The sequence below is a fragment of the Megalops cyprinoides genome, chromosome 24, assembly GCF_013368585.1.
Source record: "Megalops cyprinoides isolate fMegCyp1 chromosome 24, fMegCyp1.pri, whole genome shotgun sequence".
NCBI classification, from domain to species: domain Eukaryota; kingdom Metazoa; phylum Chordata; class Actinopteri; order Elopiformes; family Megalopidae; genus Megalops; species Megalops cyprinoides.
The window spans coordinates 1,928,743-1,943,239 of NC_050606.1; positions in this window are offsets into that span (position 1 = coordinate 1,928,743).

A 14,497-nucleotide genomic window follows, 5' to 3' on the forward strand; every position below is an offset into this window, starting at 1 on the left:
TATCTGGTAGGTATAAGCTTCATTTGGCTTACCGCTCAACCATTGCTTCTGTGAGATTTCTGCCCGAAAACCCTGGCATTTTCATCTGGGTAGTGTAGCACTACACATGTTCTGTTCTTGTCAAAATGTCCCCGATACTTAAAGATTAATTTAAACAAAAATAAATGTGTGCACCTCTCCTGACATCCTGACGTCTGTTGTGTATCCCACTCATTTTTTCTATACCATCAAAGTATGTGTGTCCCAAAACTATGTCACCTATATGACCAAAGCAACTCCATCACACTGAGCATGCTCTGTGAGGTTACATACATCACCACAGAGATCCACATTTTTATGGCATACCTCTCTTTCTCAGAGTAAGCAACAGCACCTCTGTGGTCAGATAAATGTCCCTTCCGACAGCACGGTAAATTCCGACTGCTGATTGGTTGGGGGATGCTCAAGTTCCCAGGTTCCTAATGCTGTACTAGGTTCATTGTTAAGCGTTTCTCCAAAGCAGACACTGTAGAGTGAATTTAGGAGAGATTATGACAGCAGGATTTTTTTTTTTCCCAGGGTTTAAAACTAGAGGGAGTTACCTGGGGAATGAGTTCATGTGAACTGTTCTGAAGAACTCTGAGAAGAAAAGTCCATCTGACTAATCTGTGACAGTGCACAGAACTCGTGGGACAGATGCTGAAGGGACACTTAACATGTCACGCGACATTTCTCAGATGGAGGACGGGGTTATTTCGTCGATTTTTAAGCCCATCTGTTAAGCCTCAGGCTTTGGAAGTCAGCGGAGGATATTAGACTCTTTTCATTTTGCCAAATGCGTCAGGTTATTTTATTTTTTCATCATCGGCCCTCAGTCCTTCTTCCCCCTTCTGATTCAGAGACGTTGTAAACATATGCTTTCGGGAAATGGGTCAATTAAGCACATGCTGCAGTGAGCTCTGCGTAGCAGTGATGAGTCCGCACGGCTGTGAGGAGCACGTGAACCCAATGGAGTGTTTCGCTGAAACCCGGGGGCAGCCATTTTGACATCTGTCAGCTCCCGTTCACCTCCCTGCTCTCCAGTAGCCTACAGCCTTAAAGGCTGATGGAAGGCCGTCAGCCCCATGGCTTCCCCCATTCTGCAGGCAAGGTATCCCTGAGCTTCACACAACGTGGACGCAAAGTCGCTCCTTCCAAGGAACAGCACCTGAAAATGCTTCTGCAGGTCTATCACCAGCTTTAGCTGTTTAGGCCAGGAGTGTTACACTCCAGGAGGGATGATGTTTCGCTGTTTTTGTTTGTTATTTTTTTCTTGATGTTTTAGTCCTTCGTTTAATCTTTCTTGTGTAATTCTCTGTAAACCCTACTTTCCTATCTGGCTGGAAACAGCATGGGTTGCATTACATTATCGGCTTTTAGCAGACTCTCAGAATGACTTACAAGGGTAACAATTTTTTACATGTTACCCGTTTACACAGCTGGATATTTACTGAGGCGTTTCTGGGTTAAGTACCTTGCCCAAGGCTACAACAGCAGTGGGGAACTGAAACGGCAACCTTTTGGTTACGAGTCCTGCACCTTACTGCTATTTTGCACTGCGTCCCCACATGCGGCATCCATGTGAACACATGTGAGCACAGCACAGCATGAATCATTAAGCTCTTATGACAGAAGCAGCCAGAACACAGTGCGATGCACCTAACTCTGATTAACGGGCATCGAGCCGGAAAAAGTACTAAAATAATGATAACAAACATAGTGCCCAGCTGGATTCCTTAAAGCGATTATACTTACAGCCCATTAAAGTGAACGCAGATCTATAAGAACAGGGGTCTATAAAAACAACATTACCTTCAATCATAGGTACAGGTAATGTTCATTGACTCATGGAAGCAGCAATTAATTACCTCGCACTGCCTCCCCCATAGTGACTAACATAATGAGCGTCTGAAAGGGCTCCAGCACACTATATTTAGAGGGGTCAGAGTCTGTGTGCTTGCATTGCTCAATTGCTCGGTGTGACAACAGTTGTGCAGATAGTAAATCTAAGCTCTGGTCTGTACTGATGGCATGCTTCGTTGCAGTGTTTTTATTGCTGGGAGATGCATGCAATTGGGTGCAGGTGGCTAATTATGCCAATTAATACCGGGGAGGTGGTTGGGAGGTTAAACATGGTGTTGGCTGATTACGGTGCCGTTTGACTTTACAGCCAAATACATTTAAAGGGAAGTACAGGTCCTTGGTCCTGTTAAGAACACAAAAGCTTGCACATCTCGGTGAAGTGCCGAGGGCACCAATGTGGAATCAAACCTGCAACCTTTCAGTTACAAGCCCTGCTCCTCACCACTATGCTACACTGCCATCCCGATCTCCTTCTTTACATTTAGAAGAGAAACATACATGTATGCGCGTTAGACGAGGTGGAGAAAAACGCACATGGACTAACAATGTAAAAATGTGTTGGAACCCCCACGTTTCCGCCGGTAAACCATGCATGGCTAGACTCACTTTCAGCTCACACTGCAAAGCCAAGTTCATTAACTCACAGCTCTACAGCCCAGCAGATTATTATTTTACATCATTTCTCCCTTATTGAAAACAACATGCAAAAAAAAAGCAGATATGGTGGAAGGATACGCTGCACAGCCCGGGAGGAAATGGGAAGCGATGTTAAGCGCATGTTTTTAAGGTTCTCGTGCACACACACACACGTGTGGTAAACCCAGAGTGACATACGTGGAGGCGGAGTGTAGGGGAGGACCTGTGAGTCAGACAGAAGCTGCTATGACCCGTTTTCCTGTCTTCTCCATCAGACCGGAGATCTGAAGAGTCCAAACCGGGGTCTGGGTCCAGACGGGATTGCAGGAGCGCTGCCCGCCCATGCGTGCATAGCAAAGGACATCAAAAGTGTTTGCAGACAGCTTGTGAACATGGCTGAGGTCTACACCTCTCCCAAACCACCGCGAAGTGAGCCGACAATAACTTCAGATTTCACAGAGTGTAATCAGTTCTTACACTTCTTGCCTCTCTGAATTTGATGTATTAAAACCCATCCATGGGTCTGTATGGTTATGGCCTTACCAATAAATTTAACTATATATATATTTGTTTTTCATTTGTTGAACGGGAGAAACACTAGCTGCATCTGTAACTATTTTGTAATTATGATTATTTGTATTATGTGTATAAGATACACATATATAACAGCATATATAAAACATTCCTCTTTCTTGCTCTCTCTCTCTCTCTCACTTATATATATATATATATATATATGTACATACATGCATGCATAACATAATATCGTCTAACCCTAACCTACAATAGACTTCTTTCTGCCTGCGGACAATCTCACATTAGCGTCTCTTGATGAGGCCTAATGTTCTTGATGTGCTCTCACGCGTCAGCTTCATTAGAGATCAGGTCAAATCTGAAAACTCTCTCACACCTAAAGGTCACACCTTCAGAAACGCTTAAGGGGCAGGATCCGTTCATCCTGTTAATGTACGATAACAGGAGAAAAGCACTGCCCTGTCATTCTGAGTCGGGAAGCGGGCACATAAGAGAAAGGCTTGAATGTCATTAGGCAGCACACACAATTCCAAATGAACACCTAGATTCTGGAGTAAAGGCATTACTGGATCGTCCATCCACCCGGCGCATGTCACTCAAAGCCAAGGGGAAACCGCCCCCTACACATCTCAGGTATCCCCTTCTGCGTCTGAGCTGATGTTCCCGCCCACAAATCGTGACTGATAGCTGCAGTGCCCAATGGGATCCTCAGTCAGACACAGCGCTGGGTGCAGAGGTAATTTGCATTTGCTGTGATTATGTATCATTATGGTGGCAGTGGATATCAATCAAGGCTTCGCCGCACGAGTTGATCACACATTATTCTGAGAGCATGTGCGTGCGCTAACTGCTGAGTGGGGCTTCTCAGACACAGGCGTAATATCCGAAAGGTGCCTCTCACTGGGGGGCACGGCAGTTGCGGTTTAAATATCTGCAGTGCTGCATGAATGAGCGCATTAGGGTTTCCAAGCTGCCTTGGGTGTAACATGGGGCTATGTCTCAGCTCATTGCAGGAGAGGCATACTTTTTTAAAAATTACAAATGCTGAATTTGTTTTAAAAATCCCCAACACACAAGCACACATATGCAAATACTCACACGCACTCACACACACACAAACACACGTACACACACAGACACGCGCGCACACACACACACACAATCACACACACATGCACACACACATGCACACACACATGCGCGCACACACTCACACACACACACACACACACACACACACACACACACACACACAGTAATGTGTCCTTCACTGTGCATGCCCTCCACACACACAGCACTGCAAAGAATCTGTCAAAACCCCTTCTAGAGCTGAAAGCATTTCCCAGCTGCGATGTAAAAAAAATTTAAAAATGAATAAATGACACGAATATGGCGCATGACCTCGGTGTTGGAGCCCCGCGCGGGACGCCCCGACTCCACTCCAGCCTTGCTCATTACTCATGCAGCCATTTCCCACTTCAACAGTCCCTGCCAGGAACAGCAATCCACAGCAACGCTAACATCGCTGACAGCTGGACCTCCACTCCCTCCGCGCTGAAATGAAAGGTGGGGAAATCGAGGTGACCTCACAGAGCGCGGACTCAGCTGTGCCCCAAAGAGCTGAACTGGAGATCGCCTTGCGCCAAACCTAACCCGAAGAGAGACAGCCACCCTGTGCTTCTTTTCAAACGTAGTTTGTTTGCTTCCACATTACAGCCTTGTGTAAACATGATATTATGAAATTATGAAATCAAATAGACAGACCTTACTTGTTAACTGCATTTCCATGTCAGAGCAAGATCTGCTACATTCCAAAAACTGCTGAATTCCTCTCCAAAAGAGTCACCCACGATCATTCTTGTGTTTGCATTTGCTGCCACCTGCTGGACAGAGTAGCAAGTAGTTAGTATATTGATAGAGAGCAGAAATATTTCTCTCACACACACACACACATACACACACACACACACACACATACAGGCACACACTCTCAAAGATATTACAGGTGTGTAACACGGACTATAGCCCCAGCCCTCGAGCGAGGTGTGTAGTGTGTTGTGAGGTGTGTAGCTTGGAGTGAGGCTAAATTGTGCTTGCGGAAGGTCATGTTAACAACACGCACATGCGACATAAATGTGAATCATGTTATCAACATGCACACATACATGTGCCTGACATAAATGTGCTTCTGCTGTGTTTCATCATCATCATCATCATCAGCATCACCATCATCATCACCATCATCGATGTCGTCATCATCATCATCATCATCATCATCATCATTTCCCTTATCTCTGACACTGGGGTGATTCCACATGCTCTCCCCCTGGCTGAATCAGGTCAGAGCAGCCAGAGGAAGTCTCCTGTAAACCACACTGTGCTCCTCCGGCATTACAGGGAAGCATGTGGCTGCTGATCTCACAGTGAGGCCAGCGGGGTGATGGAGCTACACATCCCTGCCGGCGCCTGTTGAGGGCCAATCAAATCTGCGCTCAGCCAGGGAGTGCATCGGTCATCACTGCTGGAACCGCTGCTTGTTTAATAACACAGTATCAACAAGTATCACAGCTTTCAAGAGACGCGTGGCACGGCAGCAGGTTGGTTGGTTACTGCCAAATGATGAAACACACACACACACACACACACACACACACTCGCTCGCACACTCGCACACACACACACACACACACACACACACACACACACACACACACACACACACACACACACACACTCGCTCGCACACATATATAGATAAACAGAATTTGCCCACTGGCTGGTATTCCCTGTTGCAGGAAGAGACAAAATAAAATCGAAAACATCTGGGTTAGAGACAGGAAGACACAGCCAGCTGGGAGAAGACGAAGGAGTCCTTGGCACAGAGTGGCATGTTTTTTGGCCATTTTAACCTGTAATACTTTAGATTACATTATTGGCATTTAGCAGACACTCTTATCCAGAGCGACTTACACCAGTTACAATTGTTATTACAATGTTATCCATTTATACAGCTGGATATTTACTGAGGCGATTGTGGGTTAAGTGCATTGCCCAAGGGTACAGCAACAGTTCCCCAGCACAGAATCAAACTGGCAACATTTTGGTTATGAATCCTGCTCCTTAACCACTATGCTACACTGTAAAGGTACTTCAAATGGAAACTTTAAACTGTGAAGGCACTATAATCATTAAGCGGAAGAGACCAGAGACTTGAAATCTGCAAACCACAGAGCACACAGACAGCCAATCGTGTGGTGAAATCACGTGGCTGAAATCACCTACAGCTAACCACCCACCCCCACCACGGCCTTCCAGACCACAGGCTGGGGCTCAGAGCCGGGACGTACCAGGCAAAACACCCACTCAGGATCTTGCCACAGGGTTTGATTAGATTTAGCTTTTTAATTATGGAGGAATTTGTTAACGGAACAGCATCACTGGATTGACAACTTTGATCTATAATTCACAGCTGTCAGAAGCCTCTTTTGACTGTCAGAGTTTGCACACAACTTTTGAACTAATTAAGTTAAATTAATCAATACATACTACAGACAAATAATTGGTTGTTAAATGTTTTATTTTTCCACTATCTTTTGTTGAGTGCAAATACTACTTTTTTTTGATGGCATAACCTTTTCTCTTTGAAATATTATGTAAGTATTCCAAGATCAAAGATGCATTCCTTTAATCATCGCTGCATATTATGTATTATTTATCAAAATGACCTTGTTATTTTTTCATATTTTTCATAAACAGTGATGGTGGGTTGTGCTCTTGCAAATAATTCCAACACTAAACCTCAGGCTGTAATTATACACTTACATCTGACACACAACATTCATTTACAATATTTGTGAAACAATCTGGTACATTATTGTGTAGCTCATGTAACCTTTGGGATGGCTGATGCTTAGCCCTAGTGAAACCATTACATTACTGGCATTTAGCAGACACTCTTATCCAGAGCAACTTACATCAGTTACAGTTTTTTCTTTCTTTACAATGTTCAAATTGTTGAATTGTGAATGAATGACCATGGAAGCACGGGTTATTGCTACTGAGACCCCCCCCCCCCCCCCAAATGAAGCTTGAGTATTAGCTTCATTTCAAAACCTGCTGGACCAACGTAGGGAGGCTGTGCTTTTACTTGGTCACCAGGTGGCAGTGAAACACAGATTAGAAAAACTGAACACACTGAACAAAAAGCTGAAGAGAAATCTTCAGTATGCAAGGAAAAAAAACTCATTGTGCAAGATTATGTAAATTTGTTTCAGGCAGGAGATTTTGGGATGCAAATAGCGCAGGGAGCTTACCTTTATTTATAAATATGCTGAACCTGCTTTTGATTGTTCTATGGGATTAGCCAGCATGTAGGTTTAAATATGGACCATCCATCAGCAGATCATTTCCTTTATCCCATTCAATGCAGCTCTGTCTTGTGCAGTTTGCATGAAATCACTTCAGCTATAACAGAAAAGAAATGAATAAAAATTATATAGCATAAATTGATTTTAAAACCAGTTTCAAACAGGTCTGTGATATCGGTTGTATTAGTGATGATTAAATGTACCCCACACTCTTTGCTGTAATTAAAATGATTATAATATGAAGTGCAGAACGATAACTCTGCCATTTTAGGAAGATTGAGGAGGAGAGGATTCGGCTGCTGATATGCGATCTCAGCTACAGCTCAGTTTGACAGCAAGCTCGTTGAACATGAAAAAAAGGCTCAGCATAATTACGAGGCTAACACTCTATATTAACTTGCTTTACAGCTGTGTTACAACATTGCAATTACTTTAGGAGCTACGTGTGCAAAAACACATTACAACCACCTACCACCAGAGGCAGCAGTGAGTAATACTCACAGGCAGTGCTTGGAACCCAGCAGCTGCAGAGAGGCATTATAGATGATGAGAGTCAATGCTTACGAATGGCTTTGAGGGCAAACTGAATGGAGGCCTTACTGTGCCAGACCTACACTGTGCACTGCCTGATACATAGAGATACTCAGATTCACTCATATGGTGGTTCATTTTATTTATTTATTTAACTGAAATAGCTGGACCTGTTTTGATCATTTGAATGTCAAATCTCCGGTGGACTACGGCCTAAAGTTTTGCTGCCCTGTTGTCCAGAACTAAACACTTTAACCTGTGACCGTCATCACCTGGATACGCGTTGGGGCGTCCTCTCGATCAGCGTGATCGCCGTCTCAGAGGACACCGAGGCGTGGCGGAGAATGGCCGCCCCGGAGGGAAGCATTTCAGGGTGTGTCTGCACGGCTCTCACTCTGCCTGTGATCTCCACAGGCTCTTCGAGAGGGCAAAGTCTCAGCAGAGGGAAAGAGCTCGCCTGTTGCAGACCCACAGCACGGAGCCAAAGGAAGATTAGCTGCCATATTACCTCAAATGCAGGGACTGAGCTCCCTCCTCCTCTCACACTACGGCAGATTTCACTCTCCGCTACTCCCGAGCGAAAAAAAGAGAGAGAGAGAGAGAGAGAGAGAGAGAGAGAGAGAGAGAGAGAGAGAGAGATAGAGGAAAACACATACACAAAATAAAACTTCAGTGAAAACACAGCACCGTCCCTACCTGCAGTAACAGTTAACTCCTTTAAAAGCCCAGTCAAGCTGTGATTGATAACAATCAGTCAACCTAAGAACAGACTGTAATGAGAACTAACATTGTAAATGGAATCCATAAAAAGATTACAGTCACCAAAGATAACCATAAACCACAACAACAGTGATCAATAAAGATAACCATAAACTGTAAAAATAATGATCACCACTGCTAACTGCATACCATAGCTATAACAATCACTAAAAGATTACTACAATGATAAGGATCACTAAAAGTAGTAATAAATCCCCAGGATTCCTAAAGATAACTGTAATGATAGTGATTCCTGAAGATAAGAGGTGCATTCCATAAAGCTAATGATCTGTTGTATGATTACCTGTAAACAGCATCAGGCCAGACGGATTGCTATTGGAGCACAGAGTCCTCATTCCTCACTCCACTTTCTGCCTGGTCTCTGATGACATCATATCCAATCAGCACCTCCATTTTTCTGTCCAATCCCGAGGAACTGTGGGAGAACCCTGGGGACCCATGCAGAAGTGGCTAAGCGCAGTTTTACTGTACTCTAATGGTTAATAACTGCCAGAAAGATGGTATTGTGGTTTTAGCCTCCATCATGTTGAGTCAACCTCCTCCAAATTAGCTTGCAAACATATCAATAATATCAAACTGTTTTTTTTCCCCTGTGTGGCTGGACTATTTACTTATTAGTTTCTAGTGTTATTTTAGAAAGGAAAAAAATAAACAAGAAAGAAAAGCTGGAAAGTTATTTTCAAACTGACATGTGGACCTGTTTATAACTCCACATCAGGGCCGGCCCAAGACTTTATGGGACCCGAAGCAGAATTTGATTAGGGCCCCCCTCACCGCCTAGGCACCGCCAATACGTTCATTTTCAAAGATGTCGAATTATGAGGCTAGCCAGTGGTGTAAGATGAAATCACATAGACAAGAAGCAGAGTACCCGCCAGTGCTGTGCTTGTGATTACTGATGAGGCTGTTACAGTTTGGTTAACGTTACAAGCCAGCTAGCCGTTTCAGAGACGTGTGACAGTTGCCTCACTGTTGCTGGGCAACAGAGCTACGCGCTGCCTGCTACCACTCTCTCCCACTCTTTTCCTCAGCAAACACAGTTTTTCTAAAACTTTTAGGCAGGCTCTTCCTGAATCATTTTTGTCAATTAGTAAACCATACAATGCAGTATTATGTTTAGCGTTTGATAACAGTGAGTGTTAGCTAGCAAACCTAGCTAATTAGCTAGCTGACATTAATAACATTACGTAACGCTAGACAATTGGCTAGCTAGCTAGCTCGACAACGTTTAGCTGATACAAAATGTCATTCGGAAGCGCTGCTGTCCCACAGGTAGTGAACGGACCGTTTCAACAGATATGTGAACATGGTAAATATGTAACGTTATTTTTTCTAAGGTGACCATAATTTAGTTTTCAAAAAATAAGACACTAGTTAATAGACACTAAAATGTTACTCACTGCTGGTAGGCGCTTGTTCTTATCCCTCCGACTATCGATGTGACAGAAACACAGTCGCTTATCACTGAGGAGTAAGTTCTAATTGGCTGAAATACGTTTTATTTGGCGGATGGATACGACCATAGGGCCTACAGAGAATTGCCTCAGATTTGGCGGCTGTTCAGCCTCGGCTGTGCGAGTCGGCAGGGGGGATTCATAACGATGTCAAAACACTTTCGTTCACAAAATAAAATCATGTTCATTCACACACATATAATGCAACACGTCAGCCTGAGAGGGAAAAAATGACCGCGGTCCAGACCTCGGCGACCTCATAGCTGGCTACAGAGGCGCTTGCATCAAAACGCAGTTAACGTCCGTTACAGTGCGCATGCGCATGGACGTGACACCAGGTCTGACAGAGGTAGCGGGAATTGATTAAACCAGTAGACTATTAGCTAGGCAGCCCGTTAACATAATATTGCGTTTTTGTATGATTACCATTGACATAATATATATATATATAATGTATACACATAAAACATTTCAAGCTCTCTTGTGGGATACTTCAAGCGCTCTTGGGGGCCCTAAGCAGGCGCGTAGTTCGCTTATGCGTCGGGTCGGAGGGGGTCTTACCCCCCTAATTAAGATTTGGACCCCCCCCCCCCCCCCCACCACCACCACCACCACCACCACCACCACCAACAGCAGTGGCGGCGGTTTTGCTACTACCTTTAAATCTATCATCACATCACCTGTTCCCCTTTATCCTCTTTGATTAACAATAAAACAAGTAATTCACAGAATAATCGACACCAATCGCGTTATTAGAATGAATGCTTATGCTCGCGAAACACCGCAGATTGTCTGAAATTTGTGTGTTCTTGCTAAAGCTACGGCATGGGATTGTTTAATTAACAAGGATAGCAATTTAATGATTAAGTGGTAAGTAGCTTTCCAAAGCTTTCTCTTAAATGTTTCACATTATACCTTTCTTGTGTTACAAAATTCAAATTACAAAACGGAGCTAAATTTACTTAAATCGATTTAAATTACTGAGAATAAACTTTTAACTTAGGTTGAGTGCAATTAACAATAACGTTTAGAACACAGACCTCACAAAAGCTGTGATGTGTCATGAGCATTTAACGTGATTTAAATCGATAAATGCCATTCTTGTGAATTAAACAATCTCACGTTGTAGCTTTCGCAAGCACTCAAACGACTGACAATCTGTGGTGTTTGGCGAGCATAATCATTCTAATTACGCCATTGGTGTCAATTATTCTGTGAATTATTTGTTTTATTGTTAATCAAGAAGGATAAAGGGGAACAGGATGAAAGTAATGATAGATTTAAAGGTGGTAGTTGGGCATTCCCTTGTTTCCAGCTCACCCCCCGCCACTGCGGGGGGGGGGGGGGGGTCCAAGTCTTAATTATGGGGGTCAGACCCCCCCAATTCCACCCGTAAATCTAACCCTGTACTGAATATGTGAGCATTTGAAAATTCTTGTTCCATTTTAGTTATGCTTCCTCATTGAGGATAAGATCCTGTTCTCTGCTATACTATCTGTTTGAATCAAAAGTAAATTTTATATATAACCAGTTTTTAGCTGCAGCTAAAAACTGCAGCTATGGACAGCAATGTCAATGGCTGTAATTACACACACACGCATGCACGCACACACAACACACACACACACAAACACGCACATGCACACCCACACGCATGCACGCACACACAACACACACATACAAACACCCACACGTGCACACACACACACACACACACACACACACACACACACACACACACGCGCACACACACACACATCTATGCACTTTCACCCTACACAGATGTCCTTTTTTTAAATGACCTGAAACTGAAGTTGGTCCTGGAGAAATAGGACACAATATCACAAATCACACCTACTCAGACACCCAGGCGAAAGGTGCTCCATCACTCAGAGAGGAAAACAAACTCAAACGGAAAGGAGCGCTTTCGGCACATTTTAATTATTACCATTATTATGCCAAACAGGCAGCCATGATCCTACATTTTTACTGCGTTATAGTGAACATTGTGCAAGTAAGACACCTGCTGATTGGAAGCCTGCCTGTTATGTGCAAACACAAACATAAATCACATTATCATTAATATGGTAACATATGCAGGAGGTGTAATTGCTTGGGTTTGGATAATGGATGCGATAACAATACTTTTAGAATGCATGACTCATGGGAGGAGGCATAACTCACGCCTGCATACACACACACACCACACACACTCACGCGCACGTGCACACACACTCACACACATACACGCACACAGAGGAGTGTGTGAACGCAAGCATTAAAACTGCTCCCTCTCTCCCTCTCTTACACTCTGTCATGCACATACATGCCCACTTGGGTCCTGATTGTATGTGTGTGTGTGTGTGCGTGTGTGTGTTTGTCTGTGTGTGTATCTTTTGACTCCTTATGGTTTTTTGCTCGTAATCTTCTCTGCTTTCCTTTCAAGCTTCTTTGGTTAAAAGCGTCTGCCAAATGAAACTAATGCCAAACGTAAATGTAAATGTGTGTGTGTGTGTGTGTGTGTGTTTGTCTATGCTTATATGTAATGTCTTGTTGTAGAACGTTTATCTATTTTTTTCTGTATCAATATTAACCCTTGAGACCTCCTGTACTGACATACTGTGCAGAAGCCCTGAAGCTGAACTCAGAGTAGGGCAAATAGCCAGTAAGTTCCCCTGGCTTTCACCTGGTCTGGAAAAGGAGCACAGGTGATAGTCATAATCACAGGTGCATTCTGGGATGGATGCAGTCCCCCAGGGAATATATCATGGCTTACGAAAGTAGGACCTCTATTCAAGCAATGTATTTCTGTTTTACGGCTCTTTTCATTTACTACTCATTCCTTTCCCACCGAAAACTTGATATCAAACAAACCATCAGCAGGAAAAACAAACCGATTAAATGCATTACTCAAAGCAATGGAAAAAAAAAAAAAAACAGGTCACTGGAGTTCAGCTGAAACGCGGGTCAGCAGGGAGCACTGTGCACACATCCACAACTCACAAGAAGCAGAGCTATTCAGAGCCATTTACATTTTAAACATTTAAACAAGGTGCGTTAAACGCCGGGAGTCTGATTGGAATCACATTATCGAAGGTTATAAACGAACATGTGAGTCATTCTGTCTCATTGCTCGGAAAACGGAAACAAATAGAGGCGGGGCAGGCTGGAACTTTCGGCCCTGAGGAGAGGAAAGCTTCTGAGCTTTAATTGAAACACTTCTAGAGGTTCAGGCTTTGGGGCAAAGACTGCCATGTGCCAGACTCTGTGCACTGTACCTGCTGGGTTCTCCATTAGTTCGTAGCTGCAAGGTGGAACGTATTATTAACGTGTTATTATCGTTGCTATTTTTCCTCATGGAGGCAGCCAGAGGATGGCAGTCTCATCTGGGTGGTGATTTGAGTCACAGCGTCCCTGTGGCCCCAAGGGTTTGTCTCTGGCATTGAGACAGGGTGACACGTGAGACAGGACATCTGGTCACCCACCTGACTTCCAAGTGCCATCCATCACAACGGGATAAGGGAAATGTTTGTGTCCCATACCTCTGTTCCATGAGGGAGGGGGGGCGGGGGACACAGAGAGAGAGAAAGAAAGACAGAGAGACAGAGAGACAGAGAGGGAAAGAGAGAGGGCAGAGAGGGAGAGAGAGAGGGACAGAAAGAGAAGGCAGACAGAGAGGGAGAGGGGGACAGAGAGAGAGAGAGACAGAGAGGGAGAGGGGGACAGAGAGAGAGAGGGAGGAAGAGAAAGACACAGAGGGGGAAAGAGAGAGAAAGAGCAGAGAGCAGAGATCTCCTTGTAGCTCTTCACTTTTCATTGATTGTCATGACACTTTGTCCCAGAAAATCAGACGTTGTTTATAAATTTGGTGGAGGACGTTCATTTTTTTTTCATAATCTCGTCTCTTCGTCTCATCTCGTCTCCTTGTCTATTTCTGGTGCAACCTTACAAAACAAACACTGTCCTGTCATTTATTTATTAAATGAAGAACGGTCATGTTAGTGGAGGTAAACTTACGAATAAGATAAAAAAAAAACTGTGACAGAGAAGCCTTCACCTGTGCCCAAAAATGTGTAATGTGTCTTTTTTTTTAGTTGTGTTAATTGTTAGAATGTTCAGCGTTTAAGGGTCTGCTGTGTTTTTCATCCCACTCAAATGCAACAGCAAACGTTGGTTCATCGATGTCATCTCAAACATGTTAATTGCTTAATGTGTTATTGTCATTGTCTGTGTGTGATCCAGGAGCCACACCTGCCCTAATCAGTAGTTATTAAATGCAGGTGTGTGGCTACAGAGAGGATCTCTCTTTCTTTT